This window comes from Centruroides vittatus, unplaced genomic scaffold (genome assembly GCF_030686945.1).
Source record: "Centruroides vittatus isolate TY-2023 unplaced genomic scaffold, ASM3068694v2 contig_329, whole genome shotgun sequence".
Classification (NCBI taxonomy): Eukaryota; Metazoa; Arthropoda; class Arachnida; order Scorpiones; family Buthidae; genus Centruroides; species Centruroides vittatus.
In genome coordinates, this window is record NW_027122113.1 from 3,782,371 (window position 1) to 3,805,523 (window position 23,153).

Genomic DNA, 23,153 nt, shown 5'->3' on the forward strand with positions numbered 1-23,153 from the left:
AGGAAATCCTGAAATCTCGACTGATGACTATTTTGAAGCACATTGGCAAACAGATTATTAACAGACACGGACAAATAGCCAGGATTATCTTCGTAAGATATGGTCATTTCCAGGATAATCCTTCACTCTCTAAGAGATGGCTTATCAATCTGAGTACTTTATCGAACGCTTAAACGTCAGCTGTTGCTTGATACACAATTCTTTTAAAAGTTATTTTTTATTTATCTAACAAACTTTACTGTAAAAGTTATTTATTTTTTAAGAACTCTTCGATTGTAGAGAAGAGAGGAAAAAAGTCAGGAAGATAAATAGTCAATTGTTGTGTTTATAGAGTAATTTATTTGGAGGAAAAAATTACATTTATTTTTGAAATTTTTCCAAAAATTTTATTTATAAACTGTAAACACTTATAAATATATTATTATTTTTTTAAAGTTTAAAAATCATTAATAAATATTACAAAAAACAAATATTTTATAAATAAATAAAATACAAATATAAAAAATATTTTATTTACAATTAAAAGATAACTGTAAATAATAAATTATTTATTTGAAGAATAAAAACAGTAAATAAATTCATAAAATAAATTTTTAATTAATAATAAATGCAAAGAAATAAATATTAAAAATTTAATTTATTAAATAAAAAAAATATTTATTAAATATAAATAATAATATTTCTTAAAATAGATAAATACAGTCTTTAAACAGCGGCCATTTTTATGTTTGTGGCCATTGTTTAAAGATTATACATAAAAAAATTTGTACAATTAATTTTATTTATTAATTTTAAAAAATCTAATATTTACGAATCAAATAGATTTTCTTTTGAAGAAGTTTGTCTGTCTGTTTGTCTGTCCAGGTGTTTACACGCATATCAAAGAATAAAATTAATTTTTTTTCCTTAAAAAAAAAGTTAAATTTATTCGACGTTTAAACGTTATTTTTAGAAATTTTGTCATTAGAAAAGCGTCGCTATCAACATTTATCTTGGAATGAAATTCTCGATAATTTTATTAATAATTAATAATAATTTTTTTAGAAAGAAAATGGCTCTTTTTCTTATTAAAATACACGTATAAGTTCGCATTAATATATAATTAATTTTGCTAATGAATTCAATTAAATGATAATTTTGTCTTTGTCAATGATACACAATAGGATTATAATTAAAATAAATTAATTGTCTTTTTTAAATCCTCTATGAATAGTCAAGAATTAATTTTTGCTTTAGAAACGTTTCAATTGAAAATACTTAATCATTATTTAAAAAGAATTTTAAGGGTTTTTTTTCATTTCTTTTTAAATTTAATTTTGTTGTAAATGTTATAAAGATGTTTTTTTTTTCGCTTTAATTTATTTAAAGTTTAAGGATTTAAATAATAAACTTTTTAAAATTTCTCTGGATTTTTCTTGAAAATATCTAATGTTTTATCCTAATTATATTCTAAGGATTTTATAAAGTTTTGAGGAATTTTAAGGACTTTTTTTCTTTATAAGTTTATAATTATATTTTAATGATTTTCAGGAATTTTAAAAGGATTTTTTAAAAGGTTTTTAGGGTTTAAAGAATTTAGGACTTTTTGAGAATTTCAGGGTTTAAAGAGATTTTAGGCTTCTTAAGGATTTTTAAAGGATTTTTTAAATATATATATTTTCAAAATTTATTTCCACATTTTAAGGAAATTCCCATAAAATAAAATTAAAATAAATCGAATTTTTAATTAGATAAATAAACAAAAATTATCCATTTATCTACTTTAAATAACTTTATTCTTATTATTTTTTTTATCAAGATGATAAAAAATGAATGAAAAATAAATATATATTGATTGCGCGGAAGATAAAGATGATAAGATTTTCAAATAAAGGATTTTATTATTTAGATTAACTAATAGAGTTTGAAGTGTTTGGCAAATGAAAAAAGAAAAAAAAAATAGTATATTTGGAAAGAAAATTACAAAGAAGTTCTCAAATTTCATTTCTGAGAGGATAAATTATCTCTCTTAAATATAAACTTTGTATTCTTCCATACTATAAAGGAAATAGTTTTTTTTTTCTTTTGGATTTATTCTTTATTTATTTTTCTTTTTTTTCAAAATGGGCAATTCTCTTAACGAGTCTCAAAATGGAAGTTTGGGATAAACTAGAGAGTGAAGTGTTAGTCTAAATGATAATAGGAGTAATCTAAAACCTTTATCAGTAAAGAGGGAAGAATAATTTATGTAGACGATAAACTAAATTCAGTATTGTAATCCAATTTATGCGTATAACTAAATTGATTTTTCTAAAAATAAATTTCAAATCTACAAAAAAAAAAGAATATCCTATTGTAAGTTGGATTGGATCGTATCTAAATCATTACACGTGGTGATGATGATTTTTTTAAAATTATATTTCTTTGCAGTATATTTCTATGAAGGTAATTAGATAATTGTATTATATAAAATTTGATTTTTTAGACGAGAATTTTTGTATAAAATCGATAAAAATTGTGTAACAAAAGTTAAATTACAATTTAAATCATTTTAATCAATCGATATAGTTCTCTTCCAACGACACTAATGACTTTGGAGATGCTTATAGGAGCAAATTAGACTCTGTCCCCTGGGGATATGTTTCCATTTGATCTCTGATACAAATGAAGACGACTCCCTCCCAGTTCGACTCTTACACGTGTTCTGTGGATGTATAAAGAATAAAACTGTTTAGCCTTGATGTCATTATGTATAGGTGGAAGAGAATGAGCATTGGGTTTAAACGAGGACAAAAGTTAAAATATAATAGTTTTAACCATCAGATGTTATCCTCTTTCGAAATGCATTCTTTAAATAAGGAAAAATCGAGACGAGAGAGACGTATTATATTTATATAAAGTAGCTAGTTTGTTTGCATTTTTGCTCGCATTTCCTCCTATAATACAAGAGAGGGGGCATTATCCTTTAAGTTTTTACAACTCGACGTTCAATATCTAGTATAAACTACTATTCTCTCTTCAACTGAATTACATTTCATGCTCCAAACGATTCCAAAATCCCAACAATAGTCTGAAGTTTGCTCTCTTCAACGTCTTATAAGGCAACTTAACTTTTTTATCACTCCCGTTCCACTTTATTTTAAACTTCAATATTTAATGTACGATATAAAATAAAAATTCCATCTTTATATACGACTCTTACAACGTTTAATTTCTGATATAAAGTGAAGATTCTATCTTGCGTGCGCTTCAAAAGTGTGCCATACAAAGAATGCCACCACGCTCGTCCTCTCAAACCCAAGCGTTCAGAAAATAATAGCAGTGTCGTAACAGAATTTTAGCAATCCGTAAATTACGCAAGGAAAAAAGATAAATAATATTCTTTACCCGAGTTGGGCCCGCCCATCCCTATCGATTATTTAAGTTAGACGTGGGCCTATGTATATAAAAAGTAACATTATTTTCAGGGGATACGATCGGAGACATAACTGTACGTCTCTAACACTTACAATTATCTACTACAACTCCAATAAAACCGATTTCCGGAAGGAGTAGATAATACAAGAGGCAGATGTTCGATCGAAGAAGATAGAACTGTAAATAGCAAATTGAAAACAGTGAATACCACCTCCTCTCATGGGGTCGAAAGAAATAAAGACTTTGCAAATTACTACTCTACCCCTACTACCCATTCTAATAAACCCATCAAGTGTTAGGGGGATAGAAGAATCGATATCCCAGAAACTAGAATCCCCCAACCTGTCGCAGTGGATAAAAAATAACTTAGTGGATTAAGGGGACCGAAAGATTGATGGCGGAGGCTCCTTTTTTTCGGGGGAGGTCTATGAGAAAAAAAAGAAGGGGACACGTACGAGGATAACATGAGCGATTTAACCTCAGATGTTGAAGTTTTACGTTTGCGAGTGAATTGGTATCCGGTGATTGATGTGTGATTAACAGAGCCTGTTCATTCGACTGTAGAAACTTTCACATGTGTGCATGGGGGATTGTTCATGTTTAATCCGAAATTTCCTTCTACTTTTTGTCTATACATACGTCCCGTTACGCTCCGATGAACATATTTCTCTTCGTCTTCCATCCCCAACTTGTTTTAACTTCGATTTCTAGTTTTATATACAAATTAAACACGCTCCCAATCGATAATATTTTCTGAAAATCCCACAGATCTGATAGAAAAAGAAAAACACACGAATTCTGCATAAAATTTCTAGAAAGGAGCCTTTTCGTTTAAAGATATTATGCGAGATAACAGTGTAGGGTAGAGTAAGGATACCAATAATTTGGGTTAGATAAGATACAAGTGAGTGGAAAGTCTCGATAACAGTCTTATCCACCTGTCAAATGTTGACAGGTGAAGCTATGTTCGTCTCTGAACTGTGAATTAGAAATGCGATAGATAACACCACTCTGTAGTTGCATACTTCACGCGTATCATTGGCAACCAACTAGTGATATATATATTGAGCCCCGAAATGGCGAATAAAGTTAGAAGGATGGGCTCTGAAACGAAAATAAAACAGGTATAAGCGAAAGAAGGAAATGAAATTCTGTTTTCCTGAAAGAAATAAAGATAAATGATACTATATTCCCTCTTTTCACAGTATGAATTTTTATAGGAGACGATTGCGGTGAGAAAATTTACTTTATATATAAAAAAAGGGGCCACACAAATCGATACCACGTACTCCAAAATGGTGGCAAATTATGCAGAATTTTCAGAAATAAAATACAAAAAAGAAAAAAAAATCTACTTTTTAATATTTAATATGAACTTTCTAAGGCTATAAAACTAACTAAGGCACTAACTTTATAGTTTTTATTTTGATAAAAAAATTTGATTATAAAAATAAAAATAAACTTCAGAAAATATAAGAATAATAAAATAAATAAATATATAAAAAATAATGGCAAAAAAAAATACATATGATGTTAAAGTAGATCATTATAGAAGAACGTATTTTTGAATGAAAACCGGATTACACATGAGAAAATTTGAATTCTTGTCTTTCAAAGATCATGTAGCTTTTTGAAAGATTCTGGTAATGGTCTCGAGACCATCCGGATAATAATAAACATCACCCAAAGAAAGAATAACATATGGTAACAGAATAGAATAATAAGCAATTATTATAATAATAAAGAGGTCTTCAAAACTGTCTGTCTATGCAGCGATTCTCATACAAGAGTTCATCTGAAAAAATATGTATATATATTGTAAAATATACACAAAAATAAAATAAAATATATATATAAACTTAAATGAGAAAAGAATTTTGAAATAAATAAAAGAAGAATTTCTGGAAAATATTTTTCTTGAATGCCATAAAACCAAATTCTTTTCATGTAGACAACGGAGGAAAGAATTCAAATTTATACTTTCTTCAAGCAAGAACTTAGTTAAATTACATTAAAACTGATTAATTTTATTAAATAACTTTATTGAAATATACAATTTTATTAACAATTAAAATGTTAAAGCGTAATTCGATTATAAACGCGATGACGCAACAATGAAACTTATTTTGACTTTTCATTGTTAATTTAATTGCGTTTAAGTTAAACGTGATAAAATATTTAAACTCAATTAAGTCAACAATGTAAAAAAAATAAATGCAATTAAGTTAACAGTAAAAAGATTTTAATGCAATCAATTTAATATTAAGATATTTAAATACAATTAAATTAATAACGAAAAAAGAAAAGAAAAAAAAAATTAAATAAAAATTTACATTGAATTAAAGTATATTTAATTTTTTATTTTCAATAAATTAGAATAATTTTAAAATAATATATATATATATATATATATATATATATTATTTTAAATATAAATTAAAATAAAGGTTTAAATTCACTAATAATTTTAAAAAATACGAGAAAAAATTGCCTCTTTACACAAACACATTTTGGCTTTTTGTAAATGATAAAATAATAAAAATTGTCGGTCGTCGGGGTGAAAAAAAAATAGAAAAAATTATAAGTTTTAAAAGTTGGAAACGATGAAGCTGACTCAGTTTACAAAGATGAAGTCATTTTTTGAAGAGGGAATGACAGATCACCTATAACCGAATTTCTCTTCTCTGATTCTTCTCTTTTATTTTTATTTTATTTTTTTTTTCATTTTTTTCTATTCTTCCCTCCTACCCAGACAGAGATTTGTTCCGGAAGCATGGGGATTAAAGCTTAGAATATGTCCCAGTTGTGATCTTTTCCGGAGTAAAGGCATAAAATGACAAATGATTCTCTGTGAGAAATGACACTTTTTTTCCTTCTCTCTTTCTGTCAACATGCGACGTGTTGTTCCAATATTTGTATGCAACACTCTAACCAGCACTCCAACCTTTATATTAACTTGGCTTATTAAATAATCACAGACATCTCTACCTTTATTCAAACTTTGCACGTCCCTTTCTTGTCAAAATTTTCACGAATTTCTCTACATTTAAATCGAGATTAAGTACCCAATTAAAAAAAAAATGTATACGCTAGTAATTATCATTAATAAACGTTTAAAATCGTGCTTAATTAAAGCCTATATAATTGAAAAAAGTCATTTTTGAACCATTTTTTAAAGGCGTTCAATGCTTTAATTTGCCTAATTTAATTGATAATTAATTAATTAATTAATGGAGTTTTCTCGATGTTGTTTATATCATAAATTTGATTAAATTATCATCTAGAACATAGTATTTATTTAATTATTGCAAATAAATTCAGTCAGATGGTTGTTATCTTAATGCAAAATGCCGAGTAGAAGAGTGCATTTTTTATTTATTTTTTATCTGTAAGGATACGATTATCTGCATGGGATATCTATAACTTTTTATCTACAGATAATGGGGATAAAAGCAGATAAATTCTCTGTGCTTCATGTTAAAGATATACGCTTCTTTACTTCAGTTTCAGTTAAGCTTCAGATATCAACTGAAGATAATTAACTGTGGTATCTTAATTCGCTGGAATTAATGCCCAAAAATACCTTCTATACTTTATCGAGCAAGATAAAGAATTTATATACAAATATACAATTTTTCAAAATGAATGTACGGCTGTCTGTCAGATACTTGATATGTCGTTAAATTTTTATTATACATAAAACAAAGTTATATTCTGTTTTCTGTATAAGACGATACTTCTAAGGCAACCTCTTTTTTTATTTCTTTGTGATGTTTAAAAATGATAAAAATAGAAAAGTAGGGGAATTAAATGTACGCGACGCGACGCGGTGAGAAGTGTTATAGTATCGTATATTAATTAAAATAAATATAAATCGAGTAAAATATTACAAGAAAAATTAAGAAATTAAAATATTTTCTATAAATTTTCCAAATTTATATATTTTTTATACGCAAATTTACACTAATTTAGTTATGTCGCGCGTCGTCGCGCTCGCTGTTGTAGTCCAAAAAATGCTTATTTTAAGGAAAAAAATTGAAGAAATTAAAACGAAATTAATATAATATATTTATTAAACGAATTACTTTTTTGATTTTCGCTATTTTTTTAAAAAAATTTAATTAGTTAAAAAATAATAGTAAAAAATTAATTAAAGCGCGCCGCGTAGTTATTATCTGACGCGACGCGACGCGCTTTTTATAAACGAGGTGACCGAAAATGTAATTAAAACGAGGAATTTTCATTTATTAAACGTAGGAAATAATAAAATAAAATAATTTTAAATAAATTATAACTTTTACTAATTACTCTTTAAAACTAATTTTTTCATAATAAGAATAAAAATATAATTTTAACATTAATAATAAAACTGCAAAGATAATTAACTTTTCTGTCATCTGCTAGAAAGAAAAACGAATAATTATTAATTGTAATCAAAATTTTAAAGCTAATTCATCATTCAGAACGCTCTTTAATTATTTGAATATTTTTTAAAAACTTAATTATGCAAATTATCATTAATTTTAATAAGCAAAACGGGAAAAAAATTGCGCGAATAAAAATGTTATCCGTTTAATTACGATATCGGATACCAGATGGCGCCACATGAGAAAATCACAAAAAAGGTTTAAAACTTTACATAAAATATAATTTTTATCCAATTTTTATAGTCGAACGGAGTTAATACTAAATTATACTTCGTTTTAGCATTATACTTCGGCATAAATGCGATTTTTCCATGAGTTAGTATGACTTAGAGCTCGATACGACGCCATTTTTATGACTCCGGTCGGTCATGGCTCATTGAACGAAAATCGGAAAAGTGAAATTTATTGTATTGTGTCGACGGGTGGGAGATAGTTTCGAATGTCACAACTGCCCGGTTTGTGCGGAAATTATGAGCCTTGTGTGAATTTAACTACTTGCTAAGGTCAGAGAGTAGAAAACTCTGTCAATTTTTGTGAGTCACGCAATGAGTCAACCCGGATGATATCACGCGCTCCAGATGTATTTTTCTTGTAGCTAATTTCTTGCACGTTGCCGTTAAAACTTTAAACTTTCTGGCATCCGTACCGAAAACTTAAATTCAAGGTTTGAAATATGGAATATTTTTTTAAAAGCGAAACACGAAAAAATTCGGGTATAAAAATCGATAAATTGTCAGAAAAAGTTTACATTTTCTTTGGCATGTGATACGTTAGATCTGTGGCAAAATTTCTTTATCTTTGCGGGGGGTGATGCCATCATCCCGTTTCCATGGTAATCTCTCCTCATATTACACCTTTTCAACTCGAGAGAGAGCTAACCTTATTATTGTTATTAATAAACAATACCTTAAGAGGGGTGATACACAGAATTTTAAATTTAAATTTAGCTCAAGGATATTAATTTCTAACGGACATTTTTTTTATTACGTTTATTATTCGAGATGAATAAATTTATGTCGTGAATTTTCTTTTAGTTAAATTGTACATAAAATAAAAATATTCTTTCGCCTCTGGCAACTTAAGGTAGGTAGCGGTCTCTGGTGGGAAATTTTGCAAACATCGCCGTAAGTCTATAAAACTTTATAATTTATATACTTTTAATTTTTTTTAAAAACTTATTTTAAATCGAGTTTATTAAATTATATTTTTTAATTAAAATAATACAATTAATTTTTATATACGTACATTTTTTGTTTCATAAAGTTATTTGTCTTATTTCAATTTATAGATAAAAGGCGGCGCTGTAGGTTGTTTAATATAATTTGAAAATATAACAATTGAAAGCTGTATTACTTTATAATATAAACTTTGAAAAATTTTCTTATTGAATGTTGATTTAAACGTTAGTCTAAAATTGAATTTAAAATTGTTTAAAAAGATATTTTTTAAAATTGCAGAAATGTATTCATAGATGGCACCACTCGATATTAACAGAAAATAAAATAATATAATTATATTATATATTATAAAAATAATAAAAATATAATAAGAATTATAAGAAAAACATTAAAACAATTGGAAAATGTCAAATTAATTAAAATAACAATAATTTAAATCATTTTATAATTTTTAAGTTTATAAACAGATGGCAGCACAATAAACAAAATGGCAGAAGGAAATTTTACCAAAATTTTACATTATTTTATTTTATTTTATTTTTTTTTGTAAAATAAGAGATTTATTTATTTATATAAAATTTAAAAATTATATTAAAAATATTTATTTATTTCTAAAATAATAAACTCAAAAAAAAGAATAGAATAAAGCATAATTTAATTCTTTCGTAGGTTCGACTGTATCACGAAAGCGATACAGTCGAACCTGCGAACAACGGTCACTGACGGGAACTTAAAAGTGGCGGTGTTTGCAGGTTACTTTGTATGAGTTTTTGTTAAAAAGTAAATAGATAAATACTTTCCTGAAAAAAAATGGCCGCTGTTTAGAGGCGTCCTTTCTTAGGAGGTGGCTTTCAGAATACCTCAATAATTTAAAAAAAATAGTTTTATTAATAACGAAAAATTTCTAATAATACTTATACAATTTATATAGAGGGTTAGTTAACCAAACAGTTAACTTCCGATGAAGTAACAGCATATTACTTGCGATTTGAAAATTAAAATCTACCTTTTGAGCCACCCTTTTATATAAAACATATTAATATATAAATAATCATTTAATATTTAATAGAAAATGTTATTTTAATATAGAAAAATAGGATAAATTCCCGGTTGAGATGAATTACAATCTGGATCTGAATTCCCTGTTCATTTTTATTTTTATTTTTTTCCATATTTTTGAATTAAATTCAAATTCTTCAGATGTATTTAAGATAAATTTATTTTATTTGCTATTGAATAATTATATTTATAAATATATATATATATATATATATATTATTTATTAAATTTTAAAAATAAATAAAATAAGTACACGCAATTCAGGGCTATCCTCTTCAGAAAATTCATTTTTATCAATCGTAAAATCCCAAGATTTTAAAATTATTATTAAAAATTGATTAAAATGTTACACTTGAATACATTATTTAAATTATTATTTATCAATTTAAACTTAAATATTTTAAAAAGTATTTCCATAGGAACATTGGCGTGTATACACGTCGGCCATGTTTATGTTATTCTACTGTTTAGAAGGTCAAAAAAAAAAAAAAATGGAAAATTACGAGGAAAATCATTGTAAAATCATTCAATTTACTCGGGTTCTTTAATTATAATCTCCTCTCGCCCATAGATTAAAAATGTTCGGAAGAGATTGAAATTTGTCTTCATGGCTACCCACAGGGGGATGGGGAAGGCGCGTGACGGGTGCTCGTGATCTCAGGGGGCATATACTGACGTCCCAAAGTGGATCTTTCACTACGGAATCGTGGGAGTCATAATTCTTCTGGGAGATTTAAACGGGATTGCCTACAAGAATTATGGGCAGTCCTGTATTGGTACTTGTATTTAATAAAGAACTGTAAGTAAAAGATAATTTCATTTATATTAAAGTGAAATTTGATAAGATTTATCAAAATAATTCTATATGTTGTAGTAAGTGATATCCGGAAATCTCAGCATCTTCCATTTCTGAATATGGATCAGAACGGAAATCGATAGGATTCATCTTGCAAATTAACACGTTCCCGATAAAAATTGATTTATTCTTCTTCTCATCCTTTTTCTTTTTTCTCCTTCTCATCCTCCTTCTTTTTTTCCTTTTGTATAAAACCCTATTCACATGAAAGAAATTCAAGAGGTGTATAAACAGCAAAAAGTTCAGGTTCTTGAACAGTCATCTCGATGCATCTTAACAACTGTTCAAGATGCTTGAATTGGACAAATTTGAACATCAAATTTGATAGAGAAAAATGTAGTACAGTAGCTACTTGGGGCTAAGGAAAATTTGAAGTAGGGGTCCCCGTGTACAGTATTGAAATCAGATTTTTCTTCCGGGGAATTTTTGGGGAAAATATTTTCTTATAAAGATTGGTTTCGGGCCTCTTGTTGGCGAGGAGCCCCAGGCAATTTACCTTTTTGCCCATAGGATAACGCGCTACTGCAATAAAACCTGTATAAACCGAAATCGCACTGCACCGTATCCGTTTTATACAGGTAAATGGTTTAATATTACTTTTATAATGTATTTTAAAATAATTTTACGCATATTACGCGAAAATCACCCCCAGCCTACATAGCTTATACAATAACGCAATTTCTGCATTTAAAACTTAATTTTAATGAAAATATTAATTCAGATGCCTTAAAATTTATTTATATATTCATTATTTTTTAATATTGAATAAAATTTGTTATACTTAATTATCAAAAATTGTATAAATTTATATTTTTTTAAGGTTGAAAAGCAGTGAAATGATCTACACCAAACAATACCATAAAATTTAATGATAATTTAATAATCCTTTAAAATTATTAAATTACTTAGTTACTTAACCATCCTTCTCACTAATTAATTAATTAAATTACATAAAGATTCGATTTTTATTCGTTGATTTACTTATAAATAACAATTATAAAAATACTAATATTTAACCTGTAGATCGCGAACCCTCAGAGGATAGTAAAGAAGCTAACTAATTAAAAAATCGACACGTAAAATAATTTAATTTCTACATAAAATTGATTAGATTAAATTCTTAATTTAATTAATTATATAATTTTAAATATTTTTCATAATTTAAGAAAATTGTTGGCTGAAGAACAGTGTTTTTTTTTAACAGAGTTAAAATTTCCAATGTAATTAATTATAATTAAGCAATATTCTAAGCAGTATCACGAGATAATCTACTGATATTGCTGCGAATATTGCTTAATTTGCACTTAAATACATAACTATGCAACGTAATATACAAATTTCTGCAGTTTTGATAATGAAATGAGGCTTTTAAAATGTAATTATTATCGAATTAAACGAGGAGTAACACTTATCTATGAGTTATTTGTGTTAATGTAATACCAATTCAAGAATATCTCATTAATTAATTAAGAGTTTTTGATTGTTTTCTAACCTATAATTAAGCAACATCTCCAGCAAAGATGAATATTTTTCTCCTTAAAAAGCCTTTAAAAATCAATTTCCGAGGATTTAAATAATATATTAAATGTAATTAAGATTATTTAAGTAGTTTAGGAGCTTAATTACATATTTTTTAACCAAAACTTTAAATGTGTTTAAGTATAATTAAGGAATATCTTGAAAGAATTCTTGATTAGACTTGAAATATTCTTGTATTTTAAATATATTAATTTTCTGGAGCATCTTTAAGGGGGAGAAATCTGTTAATTTTGTTCAGTATTTCCCTTAATTGTAATTAAATTTATTTAAAGTTTAATACAGCATGCAGGAATCCTCAATTAGACTCATAATATTCTTCAATTCTCGATACTTTAAGGTACAAAATACAGGAATTTTCATCATAAAAATATTAAGAATTGAAGAATATTCCGATTCTGATTAAGGACTCTTAAAATACAGCATTAAACTTTAATATATTTAATTACAATTAAGGAATATCCTGAACAAAGTTAGCAGATTGTTCTCCTTAAAAAAATGCTTCAGGAAATTCATGTATTGAGAATTTAATATTCTAATTCTAATTAATGATTATTAAATATGCTAGAAGTTTGTGTGTTATGGAGTCGATTATGTTGTGTGTGTTGTGTGTTAAGTGTGTGTGTGTAAGTATAATTAAGGAAGAAAATGGGCGAATTTTCCTCTTTAAAATATTGCAAATTAAAGACTATTCCGATTCTAATTAAGGATTGTTAAATACAGCATTAAACTTAAATATATTTAATTACAATTAAGCCAAATGGAGAGATTTCCAGTTTAAAAACAGTGCATAAAAAGGAGGGGAAAGAGTGGTAGTTGAAAAGATGTTACCGTTGTAAAAAGCAGAACACGTCTTGGAATGGAGTCCGTCCCAAAAGACACGGCGAAAGCCAGTCGAGTAAGGATCCCTGATGTAAGAAGATTGACAGTTTGGGAGCCATTGGTCTCTTCGTTTGTCACTCAACAGTCAAAAAGAACCCCAGAGACCTTTTTTTCTACTAAAGATAATAGATGCGACGTAGAAAGTGCATTAGTTGTAGTAACCAACTTTTTAGATAAATTTCTCTACTTACAAAATATGACGTATGGTTTGTTTCGTCAGTTTTTTCGGGTAATTTCCCCAACTCTCTCCCTTTCTTTTAGGGAAATTCGTTATAAGCGGGTTTAATGACTACGTAACAATCGAATGGAATGCGTGGCTCGAGCCGTCTATTGTGTGGAGAAGAGTTTATTTGAGTAACTTAGTCATTAATATTAATTTAAGAGGTCTTTTTTTAGTTCCCTTTCGACGTTATCAACGCTGCCAAATGAGACAAATTTATTCCAAAAGGCGCCTTTAAGTCTACTTCTATTGTTTTTATATAAGTTTCTAACCTTCATTAAATATAATTTATCTTATAATTGTCCTTCTCCGAATACTTTGCTCCTTTTTTCGCTTTATAATGCGTTAATTTGTTAAAGTTTGTGGGTCTTTTTCTAATTTTATGAGAATTAAATCTTCTCTCTCCCAATTGAGGACGAAATTTCGTGAAGTTTGCGTGATTAATTTGTAGATAAATTCGAAAATTGTGACTCGTGACGTTTTTTCAAAATTGTGGCCACGTTTTTCTAATTAAAAAAGTAGATTTAATTGTATTTAGTGACTTCTCTTTATTATCATTTAGGCCATTTCTTAATTTTTCGAGAAATCTCACGGACAGACAGGAAAACAGACTGTTAAAGCGAAAAATTTCGTTTCGAGTTTGTTTAGTTTGTAAGAAATTCTACGGGCAGACGGACAAACGGACGAAACCAGCGAGCAACTCTACCTTCGTTTAATGCCCGAAAAATCTTGGAAAGGACAAGAAATTTAAGGTAAAATTGGATTTTACAGCTTAGAAATTCGTCAAAATTTCCAGATTTATCGAAATTGCGCCTTCGATCGATGCGGCTTCTTGCAATTTTGGCTCATTTTAGGGTCAAATATTGCAAATTAATAAAGAAAGAAGAGGAAAATAGCGAAACAAAGCCTCAAATTTACTGGCAAAGAGTAAATTAGAAGGTGAAAATAATCGATTTTGGGTCGAGTGAGATACCTAATTCAAGAAATCTGTGCATAATTCTTGGCTTGATGGATGGCGGAATTTAATTCGTACGTGGCGAAATTCGGCAATCAAAAATTCAAAAGCCTAACCCCCCGAAAATGGAGGATTTCGGTAGTACAGGGGGACGAGTTTTGCTTCTTTAATAGTAAGAGAGTTGATGAATCGTTCCCTGGAGAGGTGCAGGACCGCAGACAACAGGAGCCTTATAACAACGATTGATGGCAATGGATCTCTTTTAAGCCCCACTAACTATAATTGTATTAGCATGAGGCTGTGCAGACAATGCTAATGAAAATTCTCAGGCAGAAAGATTACAACAACAAAAGGGTTTAATTATCTCTTCTGCTAATCTCTTACTCATTTGTCAAAGAGATGGGCTTCGTATGTTGAATATCTCCAATTTGGAGGGAATAAAATGCGGTTTTTGGTGGAAAATCTTCTCTTTCCTCTTGTACAATTGTATACACCATTCAAAAAATATATATATTTTTTCCTCTGAAACTCAAAAAATAACTTCTTCTTCCATTTTTTAAGGGGGAAAAGAGAAGAATCTTCTATATTCCTTAAGGAAAAGTTTCATCTTCAGAAATAAATTTGTCCATTTTTTTAGAGAAAGAAAAAATAACTTTAATCTTTAGAGAGATAGAATAGGATGGCACCCATATTTCTTCTTTATTTGTACTTTTATGGGCTCCTCTCCTATGTTTAGATTCGATGTTCTATTGATTGTGAATGGAGTTGTAACATTGCTTCTACCATACAAATGAGTGAATCAATAGGAAAGATGCACATAATTTTCCTTAAAATACATACTCTTACAGAATATATTCTAAATATTTATACAGTTATTCTAAACTTGAAGATCCTCCTCACCTATACTTGAAGATCCTCCTCATCTACAGTAAACCTATACTCAGGGCTGGATTTGCTTAGGACCTCGCATTATGTCCACAGACAAAAATGCCAGGCTCTAAGCTATACATTTAAAAATATGAGGCTTAAGGCCTCATATTTTTAAATGTATACTGGAAGGGAAGGGCCTGTTATATGTTAAAGCTCATGTCCAGCACTGTCTTTACTTTATCATGGGGATCAATTGAGAAAAAACTCTTCCAATAATTAATAGAATAAATTAAATCGATAAAATGCTGTGTGTAGTTTATGATAAAAGCCTTAATTTGTACGTAAAATTATTATTTCAGCAGTAAATCAGTATATTATACCGTATATGGTAAATGATTCGAGGGAGCATCCTTCGGTGTTGAGTACTTTCTATAAGTTTAATCATTACGCATAAAAATGGTTTGTAAAATTAATTTAGATTTATATCTATGAGAATATCTTCATTTATTAAAAATCTGAATAGTTTATACAGTAAAAAATCCGTAAATATTACGACTACATATAGTTTAAATATGGATAAATTCATCATACGAGCCGCAGAGTTCATTTCTTATTTAAATTACAGAAAAATAATTTAAATTATAATGAAATTATAATATAAATTATACTTGAGAAATTACACTTGTACGTTACACAATTTCATCAAAATGTAAATTACGTAAATTGTTTTTTACAGTGAAATATTTTGTAAATAACCGGAGAGAATTTATTTATAATTTTATAAGGTTTTAAAGTTATAAGCTTAATAAAAAACTTGGGTGTTTACTTCCAATTTTCTGCACTTTTTAACCATAAAAGAAGCAATAAACCGCTTTAATTAAGACAATAATCAAGCAATAAATCATTGTGTTTAATTTGCATAATTTAAGTCGAAAAAAAAAAGATTAAAAATTCCAATAAATAATTCATAATTCTCGAGGAAAAGAAGAGAAGAAAATTAACAATTGTTGAACGAATAAATAAAAAATTCGATTATTTATAAACTTTTAACACGAAAAATTGTTAAATATTGCTTACGATATTGCAAGAAACGTTTGTTTAATACGTCATGATGGATCTAAGCAATTCTTCTTCATAATATAACGTAACAAAGATTCATAGTGGTACATTCATTTTAATCATTTAAGTGCCAGAAATTTGTTTACCCGTCAAAGACACTGCCAAAAACATAATTCCACGTATTATTATATTCAAAACATGGCAAGAGAAGTCGGAAATTAATGTATAGAGATCATTTATAGACCTGTTACTTCCATCTTTAGCAATATTTCTTTATTCTTTCGTTTGTTTTGTATGCCTTTGATGTGACGTTACGAGATCAAAGATCGTAAGAGAAAACTGTATATTAACTACACGTCAGCAGTTTCCTTTTAAGAAATGCTATCGAGCCATTGTATATATTTTCTTACTTTTGACATAATTTCGTCATAAATAAAAGCTTCAACATGATTAATTCTCGACTTAAGCATTATCGAGTGAATACCAAATGCATGTTTTGTCGTCCCTTTTGAATGATAACTGTGATTTTCTACGTCTATATAAATATTAACTTGCTTGTAAACTTACTTATTATATAGTTTTTTTCATATGTAGAAGGTGTATTTTAATAAAAATAAACAGTTACTGATGTGTGTTTTAGTATTTTGTATACACATGTGCATCAATAGTTCGGATTTATTCGGTTGTTTGTGAGGTAATTTATGAAAATAACTCGAACTTAACTTCATTTATTAAATATAATTCTTATATTTTTTTAAATTATGGTATAAAAATGTCATTATAAACCTCAAAAACACTTCTAATCACCTGAAATTTAAGCTCCTTTTTGGCTTCGTGTGGTAATAAATCTTAAAATTTTTTAACTAAATCGAACTTTTTATACTTTAAAGAATCAAAAAATATATATAATTTTAAATTAAAACCATAAAAATTATTTTTTTAAATTAATTTAACGAAAACAACCACCGAGAAACCAATTTTTAAACCAATTTTTCACTTAAAATTTTAATTTATTAATTAAAAATATATAATACTAATTTATATATTTCCTCAATTTATAACATTTAAAAATCCTCCAAAAACATCCCAACATTTTTTTTCCACCAAAAAGCACGAGCAAAAACCACGTGGCAAACAAAATTAATCAATTTCGAGATCCACGTGTACTTTATGTAATTAATTAAATCGAACGGTTTGAAAACCGTAAATTACTTTAAGGAACACCGTAAAAGATAATTATACAGGAAAGACCTTTGAAGAAGATAGAAATTACATTAAATTAGCTTGCTAATCTGATGTGAAACAAGGTGAAACGTATACTTTAACGCGTCATTGTTTCAAATAATCTCAATTTATGTTTAAGAAGATAGGAGGGAGAGGAGAAAAAAATATATATATGTTGTGTAGTTTTGTCAAAGTAAAGAAGAAAAGATAACCTGACAGGAATTGGTTGGGGTGTATAAACGTCAAATGTTGATGAATTAATTTCCTGGACTGGTCTTTATCACCGGACAAACTGTGATAACCTGTCAACTAGTAAATCGTTGTTTTATTGTTAGAAGGCCATAATAATTCATCTAGAATCAAGAATATAGGAGAAAAACTTAAGTAAATTCCTAAATGTCAAAGCCTAAAACTCGATTGTTCCTAATCTCAATTTATATCCAAGAGTCCAAACTTTGGTATTATAACTTTGTTTGAAGGCGAAGGTTGTACGATAAATTCCTTTTATAAAACTTAATCAAAATTTGTTTCTGATGGAGTAAACTTAATTTCCTTAACTAAGTAAACAGAAAGGAAACATCCATTAGCGATTTAAAAGTCTCTTAACATATTTAAAACGTTAAGTAAATAAATTAAGCTGGTTATTTTATATTTGACTTGATATTTTTTTTTCTTTTCTTTTCTTTTGCATCTTCCTTTTGTGTCCAAAATAATTGAAATTTAACTCGTTTCTTTTCGTTTGAAAGGTTTTAAGTGAAAATAATTAAAATCTTTAAGTTTTGATCAGAATTATCTCCATTTTTGCCTCGGAAATTTCATATTATAGCTCGAGTTTTGGTTAAAAGTAAACGTTTTTCCACAATTTTTGAGCAAAAAAAAAATATTAATTTTAAGTTAAAATGTGATCTAAATCGTTATTTAGTTTATTTTAATTAAAAAAATAATTTTAATTTAATTTAATTTTCGATCCTAAATTTACATTTCGACTATTAAAACAATCAAAAAATGAAGATAATTTTGATTCAAAAAACGTATTTAACTAGATTTTTAATTTAAAAAATACTTCAAATTTAATTAATTTCCTGTTTTAAATAAGAATTTAACTCGAATTTTGACTAAAAATTATTTAAAAAATGACTAAAAAATAAAAAAATTTATTTAATTACTTATCTATAAAACTTAAAGATAAAAATATAAAAAAAAATGATTTAAATTATTGAAAATAATCAAAATAATTAATTTTAACAATAAAAATAAACGATTAGAACCTATAAAAACATTAAATTTTATTTATTAAATAATTAATAAGAAATTATTAAAAGCATTAAATCATTTAATACCTTAAAAATAGCAAAAAAAAAAAAAAAAAAAAAATCCATTTTACTAATTCTTAAATGCATTTTTATAAAATTAATAAACAGAATTAAAACGTCATTTTTCGAATAAAATGACGTTTTAATTTTCTTATATTCTAAAAAACAACATTATTTATATTAATTTAATAAACTTAATTAAATTTCGTAAGTTTTCTAGCTTCTAAATTTAATTTTATACAAAATTTTATATAAAAGAAATTAAATAATCATTATTTTTTTTTCGCGAAATTTCGAATTTTTATTTGTATTTTTTAATACAGTCAAACCTGTCTATAACGGAACCTGTATATTGCGGAAACCTGTCTAATACGGAAGAGTTGTTCAGTCCTTTAGGGTTCCGTTATAGACAGGTTTGACTGTATGTAATTCGTATAAAAATTCAAGATAAATTTTTCGTGAAAATTTTATATTCTTGAAAATATATTTATTGTATAATTAACTTTTTAATAACGGCCACTTCCAAACAACGGCCATTTCTTTCAAAAACCTGTTGTTTTTTTTAACAAAAATGCACACAAAATAATCCGTAAACAACGGACATTTTCTCAGTGTAAACAAATGTATACAAAATAACCTCCACATGACGGTTCCATTTTTATGCTCCCGTCAGTGGCCGTTATTTAGAGGTTTGACTGTATAATTAAGTGTAAAGATGTATCTTTAATTACTTTAATTAATTAAAATGAAATTCGAGGATCTACTCTTTGTCAGATTATGAGATTTTCTGCTTTTCCCTCCTTTCTAATGGATACACATTCACTACTTTAGCTTGAACTTTGCATGTTTTGAGCTTAAATCGTTCGAATTTTTCTTAATTTTACTTGATTTTTAATTAATTTTTCAATTTTTTTTTATTGGATTTTCATTAAAATTATGTTTTTCCCCCCTTCAATTTTGGTAATTATGTTCTAATTATGCTAACATTTGTCTTTATTACAATACTGTATTACGAATTCAATTACATAATTGCGGATATTAATGTATATATTTATATATTAAAACCCGTGTAAAACGGACACCGAAATTTTCTTCTTTTTTTTTTGGCAGATTTCTGTTTTATTCAGGTCACGTTTTAGACAGGTTTCACTGTATATTGTGTCTGTCTGTCACGCTTTCAATGAATATTCCGAGAACTGTCCGTTATAGAAGGTGGCGACTAAAATTTTCCAATATCTGTATGTAAACGTAATTTATAAAAATTATTTATAAGTTTTTATTTTATTTTAAAACCAAATAATGACTGATTTTTGTGTGTACGCGACGCGACGCGCCACTTTAAGAATTCTTAAAAATGCAAATATTTTAAACAAATCTCTTTCGTCCAAAATAATTAAAATAATTTACAAAATGTATTTATTTATTCTTAAATCAAATTATAAGTTTATTTATTTGAATATTTGTTTTATTTCTCTACTCACTTTAACGAGGCGTTAGCGGACGCGACGTCGCGCCGCGCCATACTAAAAATACAGAATTTTTAAATATAAACAATTTCTTTAAATCTAAAACAATTAAAATATTGTAGAAAATATATTTACTTACCGTTCAATCAATACATGTATATATTTATTTATAAAATTTTAAAGTTTACTTGGAAAATTTTACGACGCGCCAGCGGAAGCGACGAAGCGATAACTCGATATTTCACGAAGCTATAACTATTACAGAAATATTTTTATTGTTAAATTTTTATTTTTTGAAATTTTAAAGACATATTTAAAGAGATAAACGTAAATAAATCATTTTAAATGAAGTTTTTTTTTACGAACAAAAAAAAAATACAAAAAAAACAATAAAATTCCAATTTAAAAATAAGAAAAAACAAAATAATAAAAATAAAATTCAATTTATATTTCCCTTAAAATATTTTATACTATTTTTTTTAACGTAACTCCACCTTAAACATTTATTTTTATAGCAAATTCCATAGCTATGAAGTTATTAGAGATACAAAATAACCTTAAAAAAATAAATAAAACTAAATATTTTAAGTTAAAAAAATATATATATAGAAAATAAAGTAAAAAAATCGCTATTTTTTATATTTTTAATATTGTTTAAAGGAAGAATTCGATATCGATACCTAAAAGACACTTCTCAAAATTCCAATTTTATTAACTGTGCAATAAAAACAAGAGAAGAAAGGACAAGTTAAAATATCAAATTTTTTGGTTCTTTGAAAGAAAAACAAAATGCTGTTGACACTAAAATCTTCAAAGAAGCTTTTTTCATTCGACATGATTGACTCCAGGCAAAAATCGTCACCTCACTCCTTTGTTTGTTGAAGAGCACTTAGATATAATCAACCCTCCACCCCCTTCCTCCCTTGTCTTTAATTTCCACCCTCGTAACTCGAGTTACGATGTCGACGATGATGTATACGTGACGTTACTCTTACTAATTTACCTTTATGTAAACGGGTCGTGTAAATGTGGTTGTAGTTGTTCCTGAGCATTCCTACTTTTCTGAATGTGATGCTTCGTCCCTAAAAGTATTTTATCCATTTAAACATGTTCGGCAGTATTATTTCAAGCGTCGATTTAATCCCCATGAAGTGGGATGATGCTCGGAAGGAGCAGCATCCCATTTTATCTCTATGAATAGGGATAAGCATCAGCATCATCAACTTGTGCATCCATTTATATATCCCAACGAATAGAGACGTTGGGCATCAGCATCCTGAGCGTTTCCACTTTTATCTGATGCAGAAATACGGTTTATAAATTTGTCGTAACGCCCATCTACATCAGGAGAAATTGGAAAAATACACCCCTCCATCTCTTCCCTCTAAGCAGAGAGATGGGAGGAAGATAATAATATTAATAAAAAAAAAAACAAGTAAAAATAAATTTGACATTTTGAGTGATTTATAAGTAGCAGCGATTGACATTTCTCTTATACCTCCCGCGTAATAATGAATAATTGGAGGTAATTGTAATTCCATCACTAACACGTGTGATGGTTACACAATAGATTTACCACTCCCTCCGAATTCCATCCATCAACTCTTACACTTATGACGTCACCGCAGCTCACCCTCTTTAAACCGTTGGAGGCAATGGTTTTCCTTATCTTAAACATAAGATTTTACATCGTTTCCCTCCATCTGAAAGTAAGAAGGGAGGCTTTCTACTGACGTCATATAGGACCGCAAATGCAATTTTCCAATGGAGTAATGGAAGACATTTTAAAGATGGCTAATGGAAGCGACTAATGGCCACGTTCTCTATCTAAACCTCTTATTATACCGTAGAGGGTTTGTGTTTGGCACTAAAGACCTTCTACTCGCTTTAAGTTACGTTTGAAAGGGTCGAAGTCGCGAACCTCCGTTACGGGAGTCACGTAAAGTTATCATTGAACGTGAACACCTCTTTAATGACTTTCGAGAAATGGACTCGACTTGATGAATATATTCTTTATGATTTCTTCTAAGATTTACTTCTCTCTTTACCGAAAATCTTTATTCTTTTATTTTCTTATCGTTGCTTTTATGTATATTACTGTTTAATTATTGTTTTCCCCACTAAAAAATTAATGTTTACTTATAAATTTCCTCCATTTTTAATTGATTTGAGTAATCCTCCACCGTGGTTCTGTGGTTCTTTGCCATTATTTTTTCCTTTGTTTTTTCTGCTAAATCCTTAAGGATCGTCGAGATCATTAAGTAAAATTCCAAGTTTTGGACTTCTGAATCTTTCTTTTAGCGATTTATCCATTAAAGATTCGAGATATTCGCCATTGTTTCAATCTTTTCTTTGGGAATTTTTAAAAAAATCCTAAATTTTAAACTTTTTATTTTGAATTTTTTGCTGTTTTAAATCGATAAAAGTCATGTTAATTTCTTCATTTATTCAACTTTTTCGAGAAATAATTAAAAATATTCATAGCTTTTCCTTGCTTTCTTCGATCGTCTTCAGGAACCATCGAGTGAAATTTCGAATTTTCAGCAGTTAATTTTGAAATTTTACTGCTTTAAATCGATGAAAACCATATTAATTTCTTAATTATTTAATTTTTTCGATTAAAATATTTAAAAAATTTGAGATTTTTGCGCCTTTTTCTTAGTTCTAAATCCTTCAGAAACTACGCGAATATTAAGTTCATTCAGCAAAATT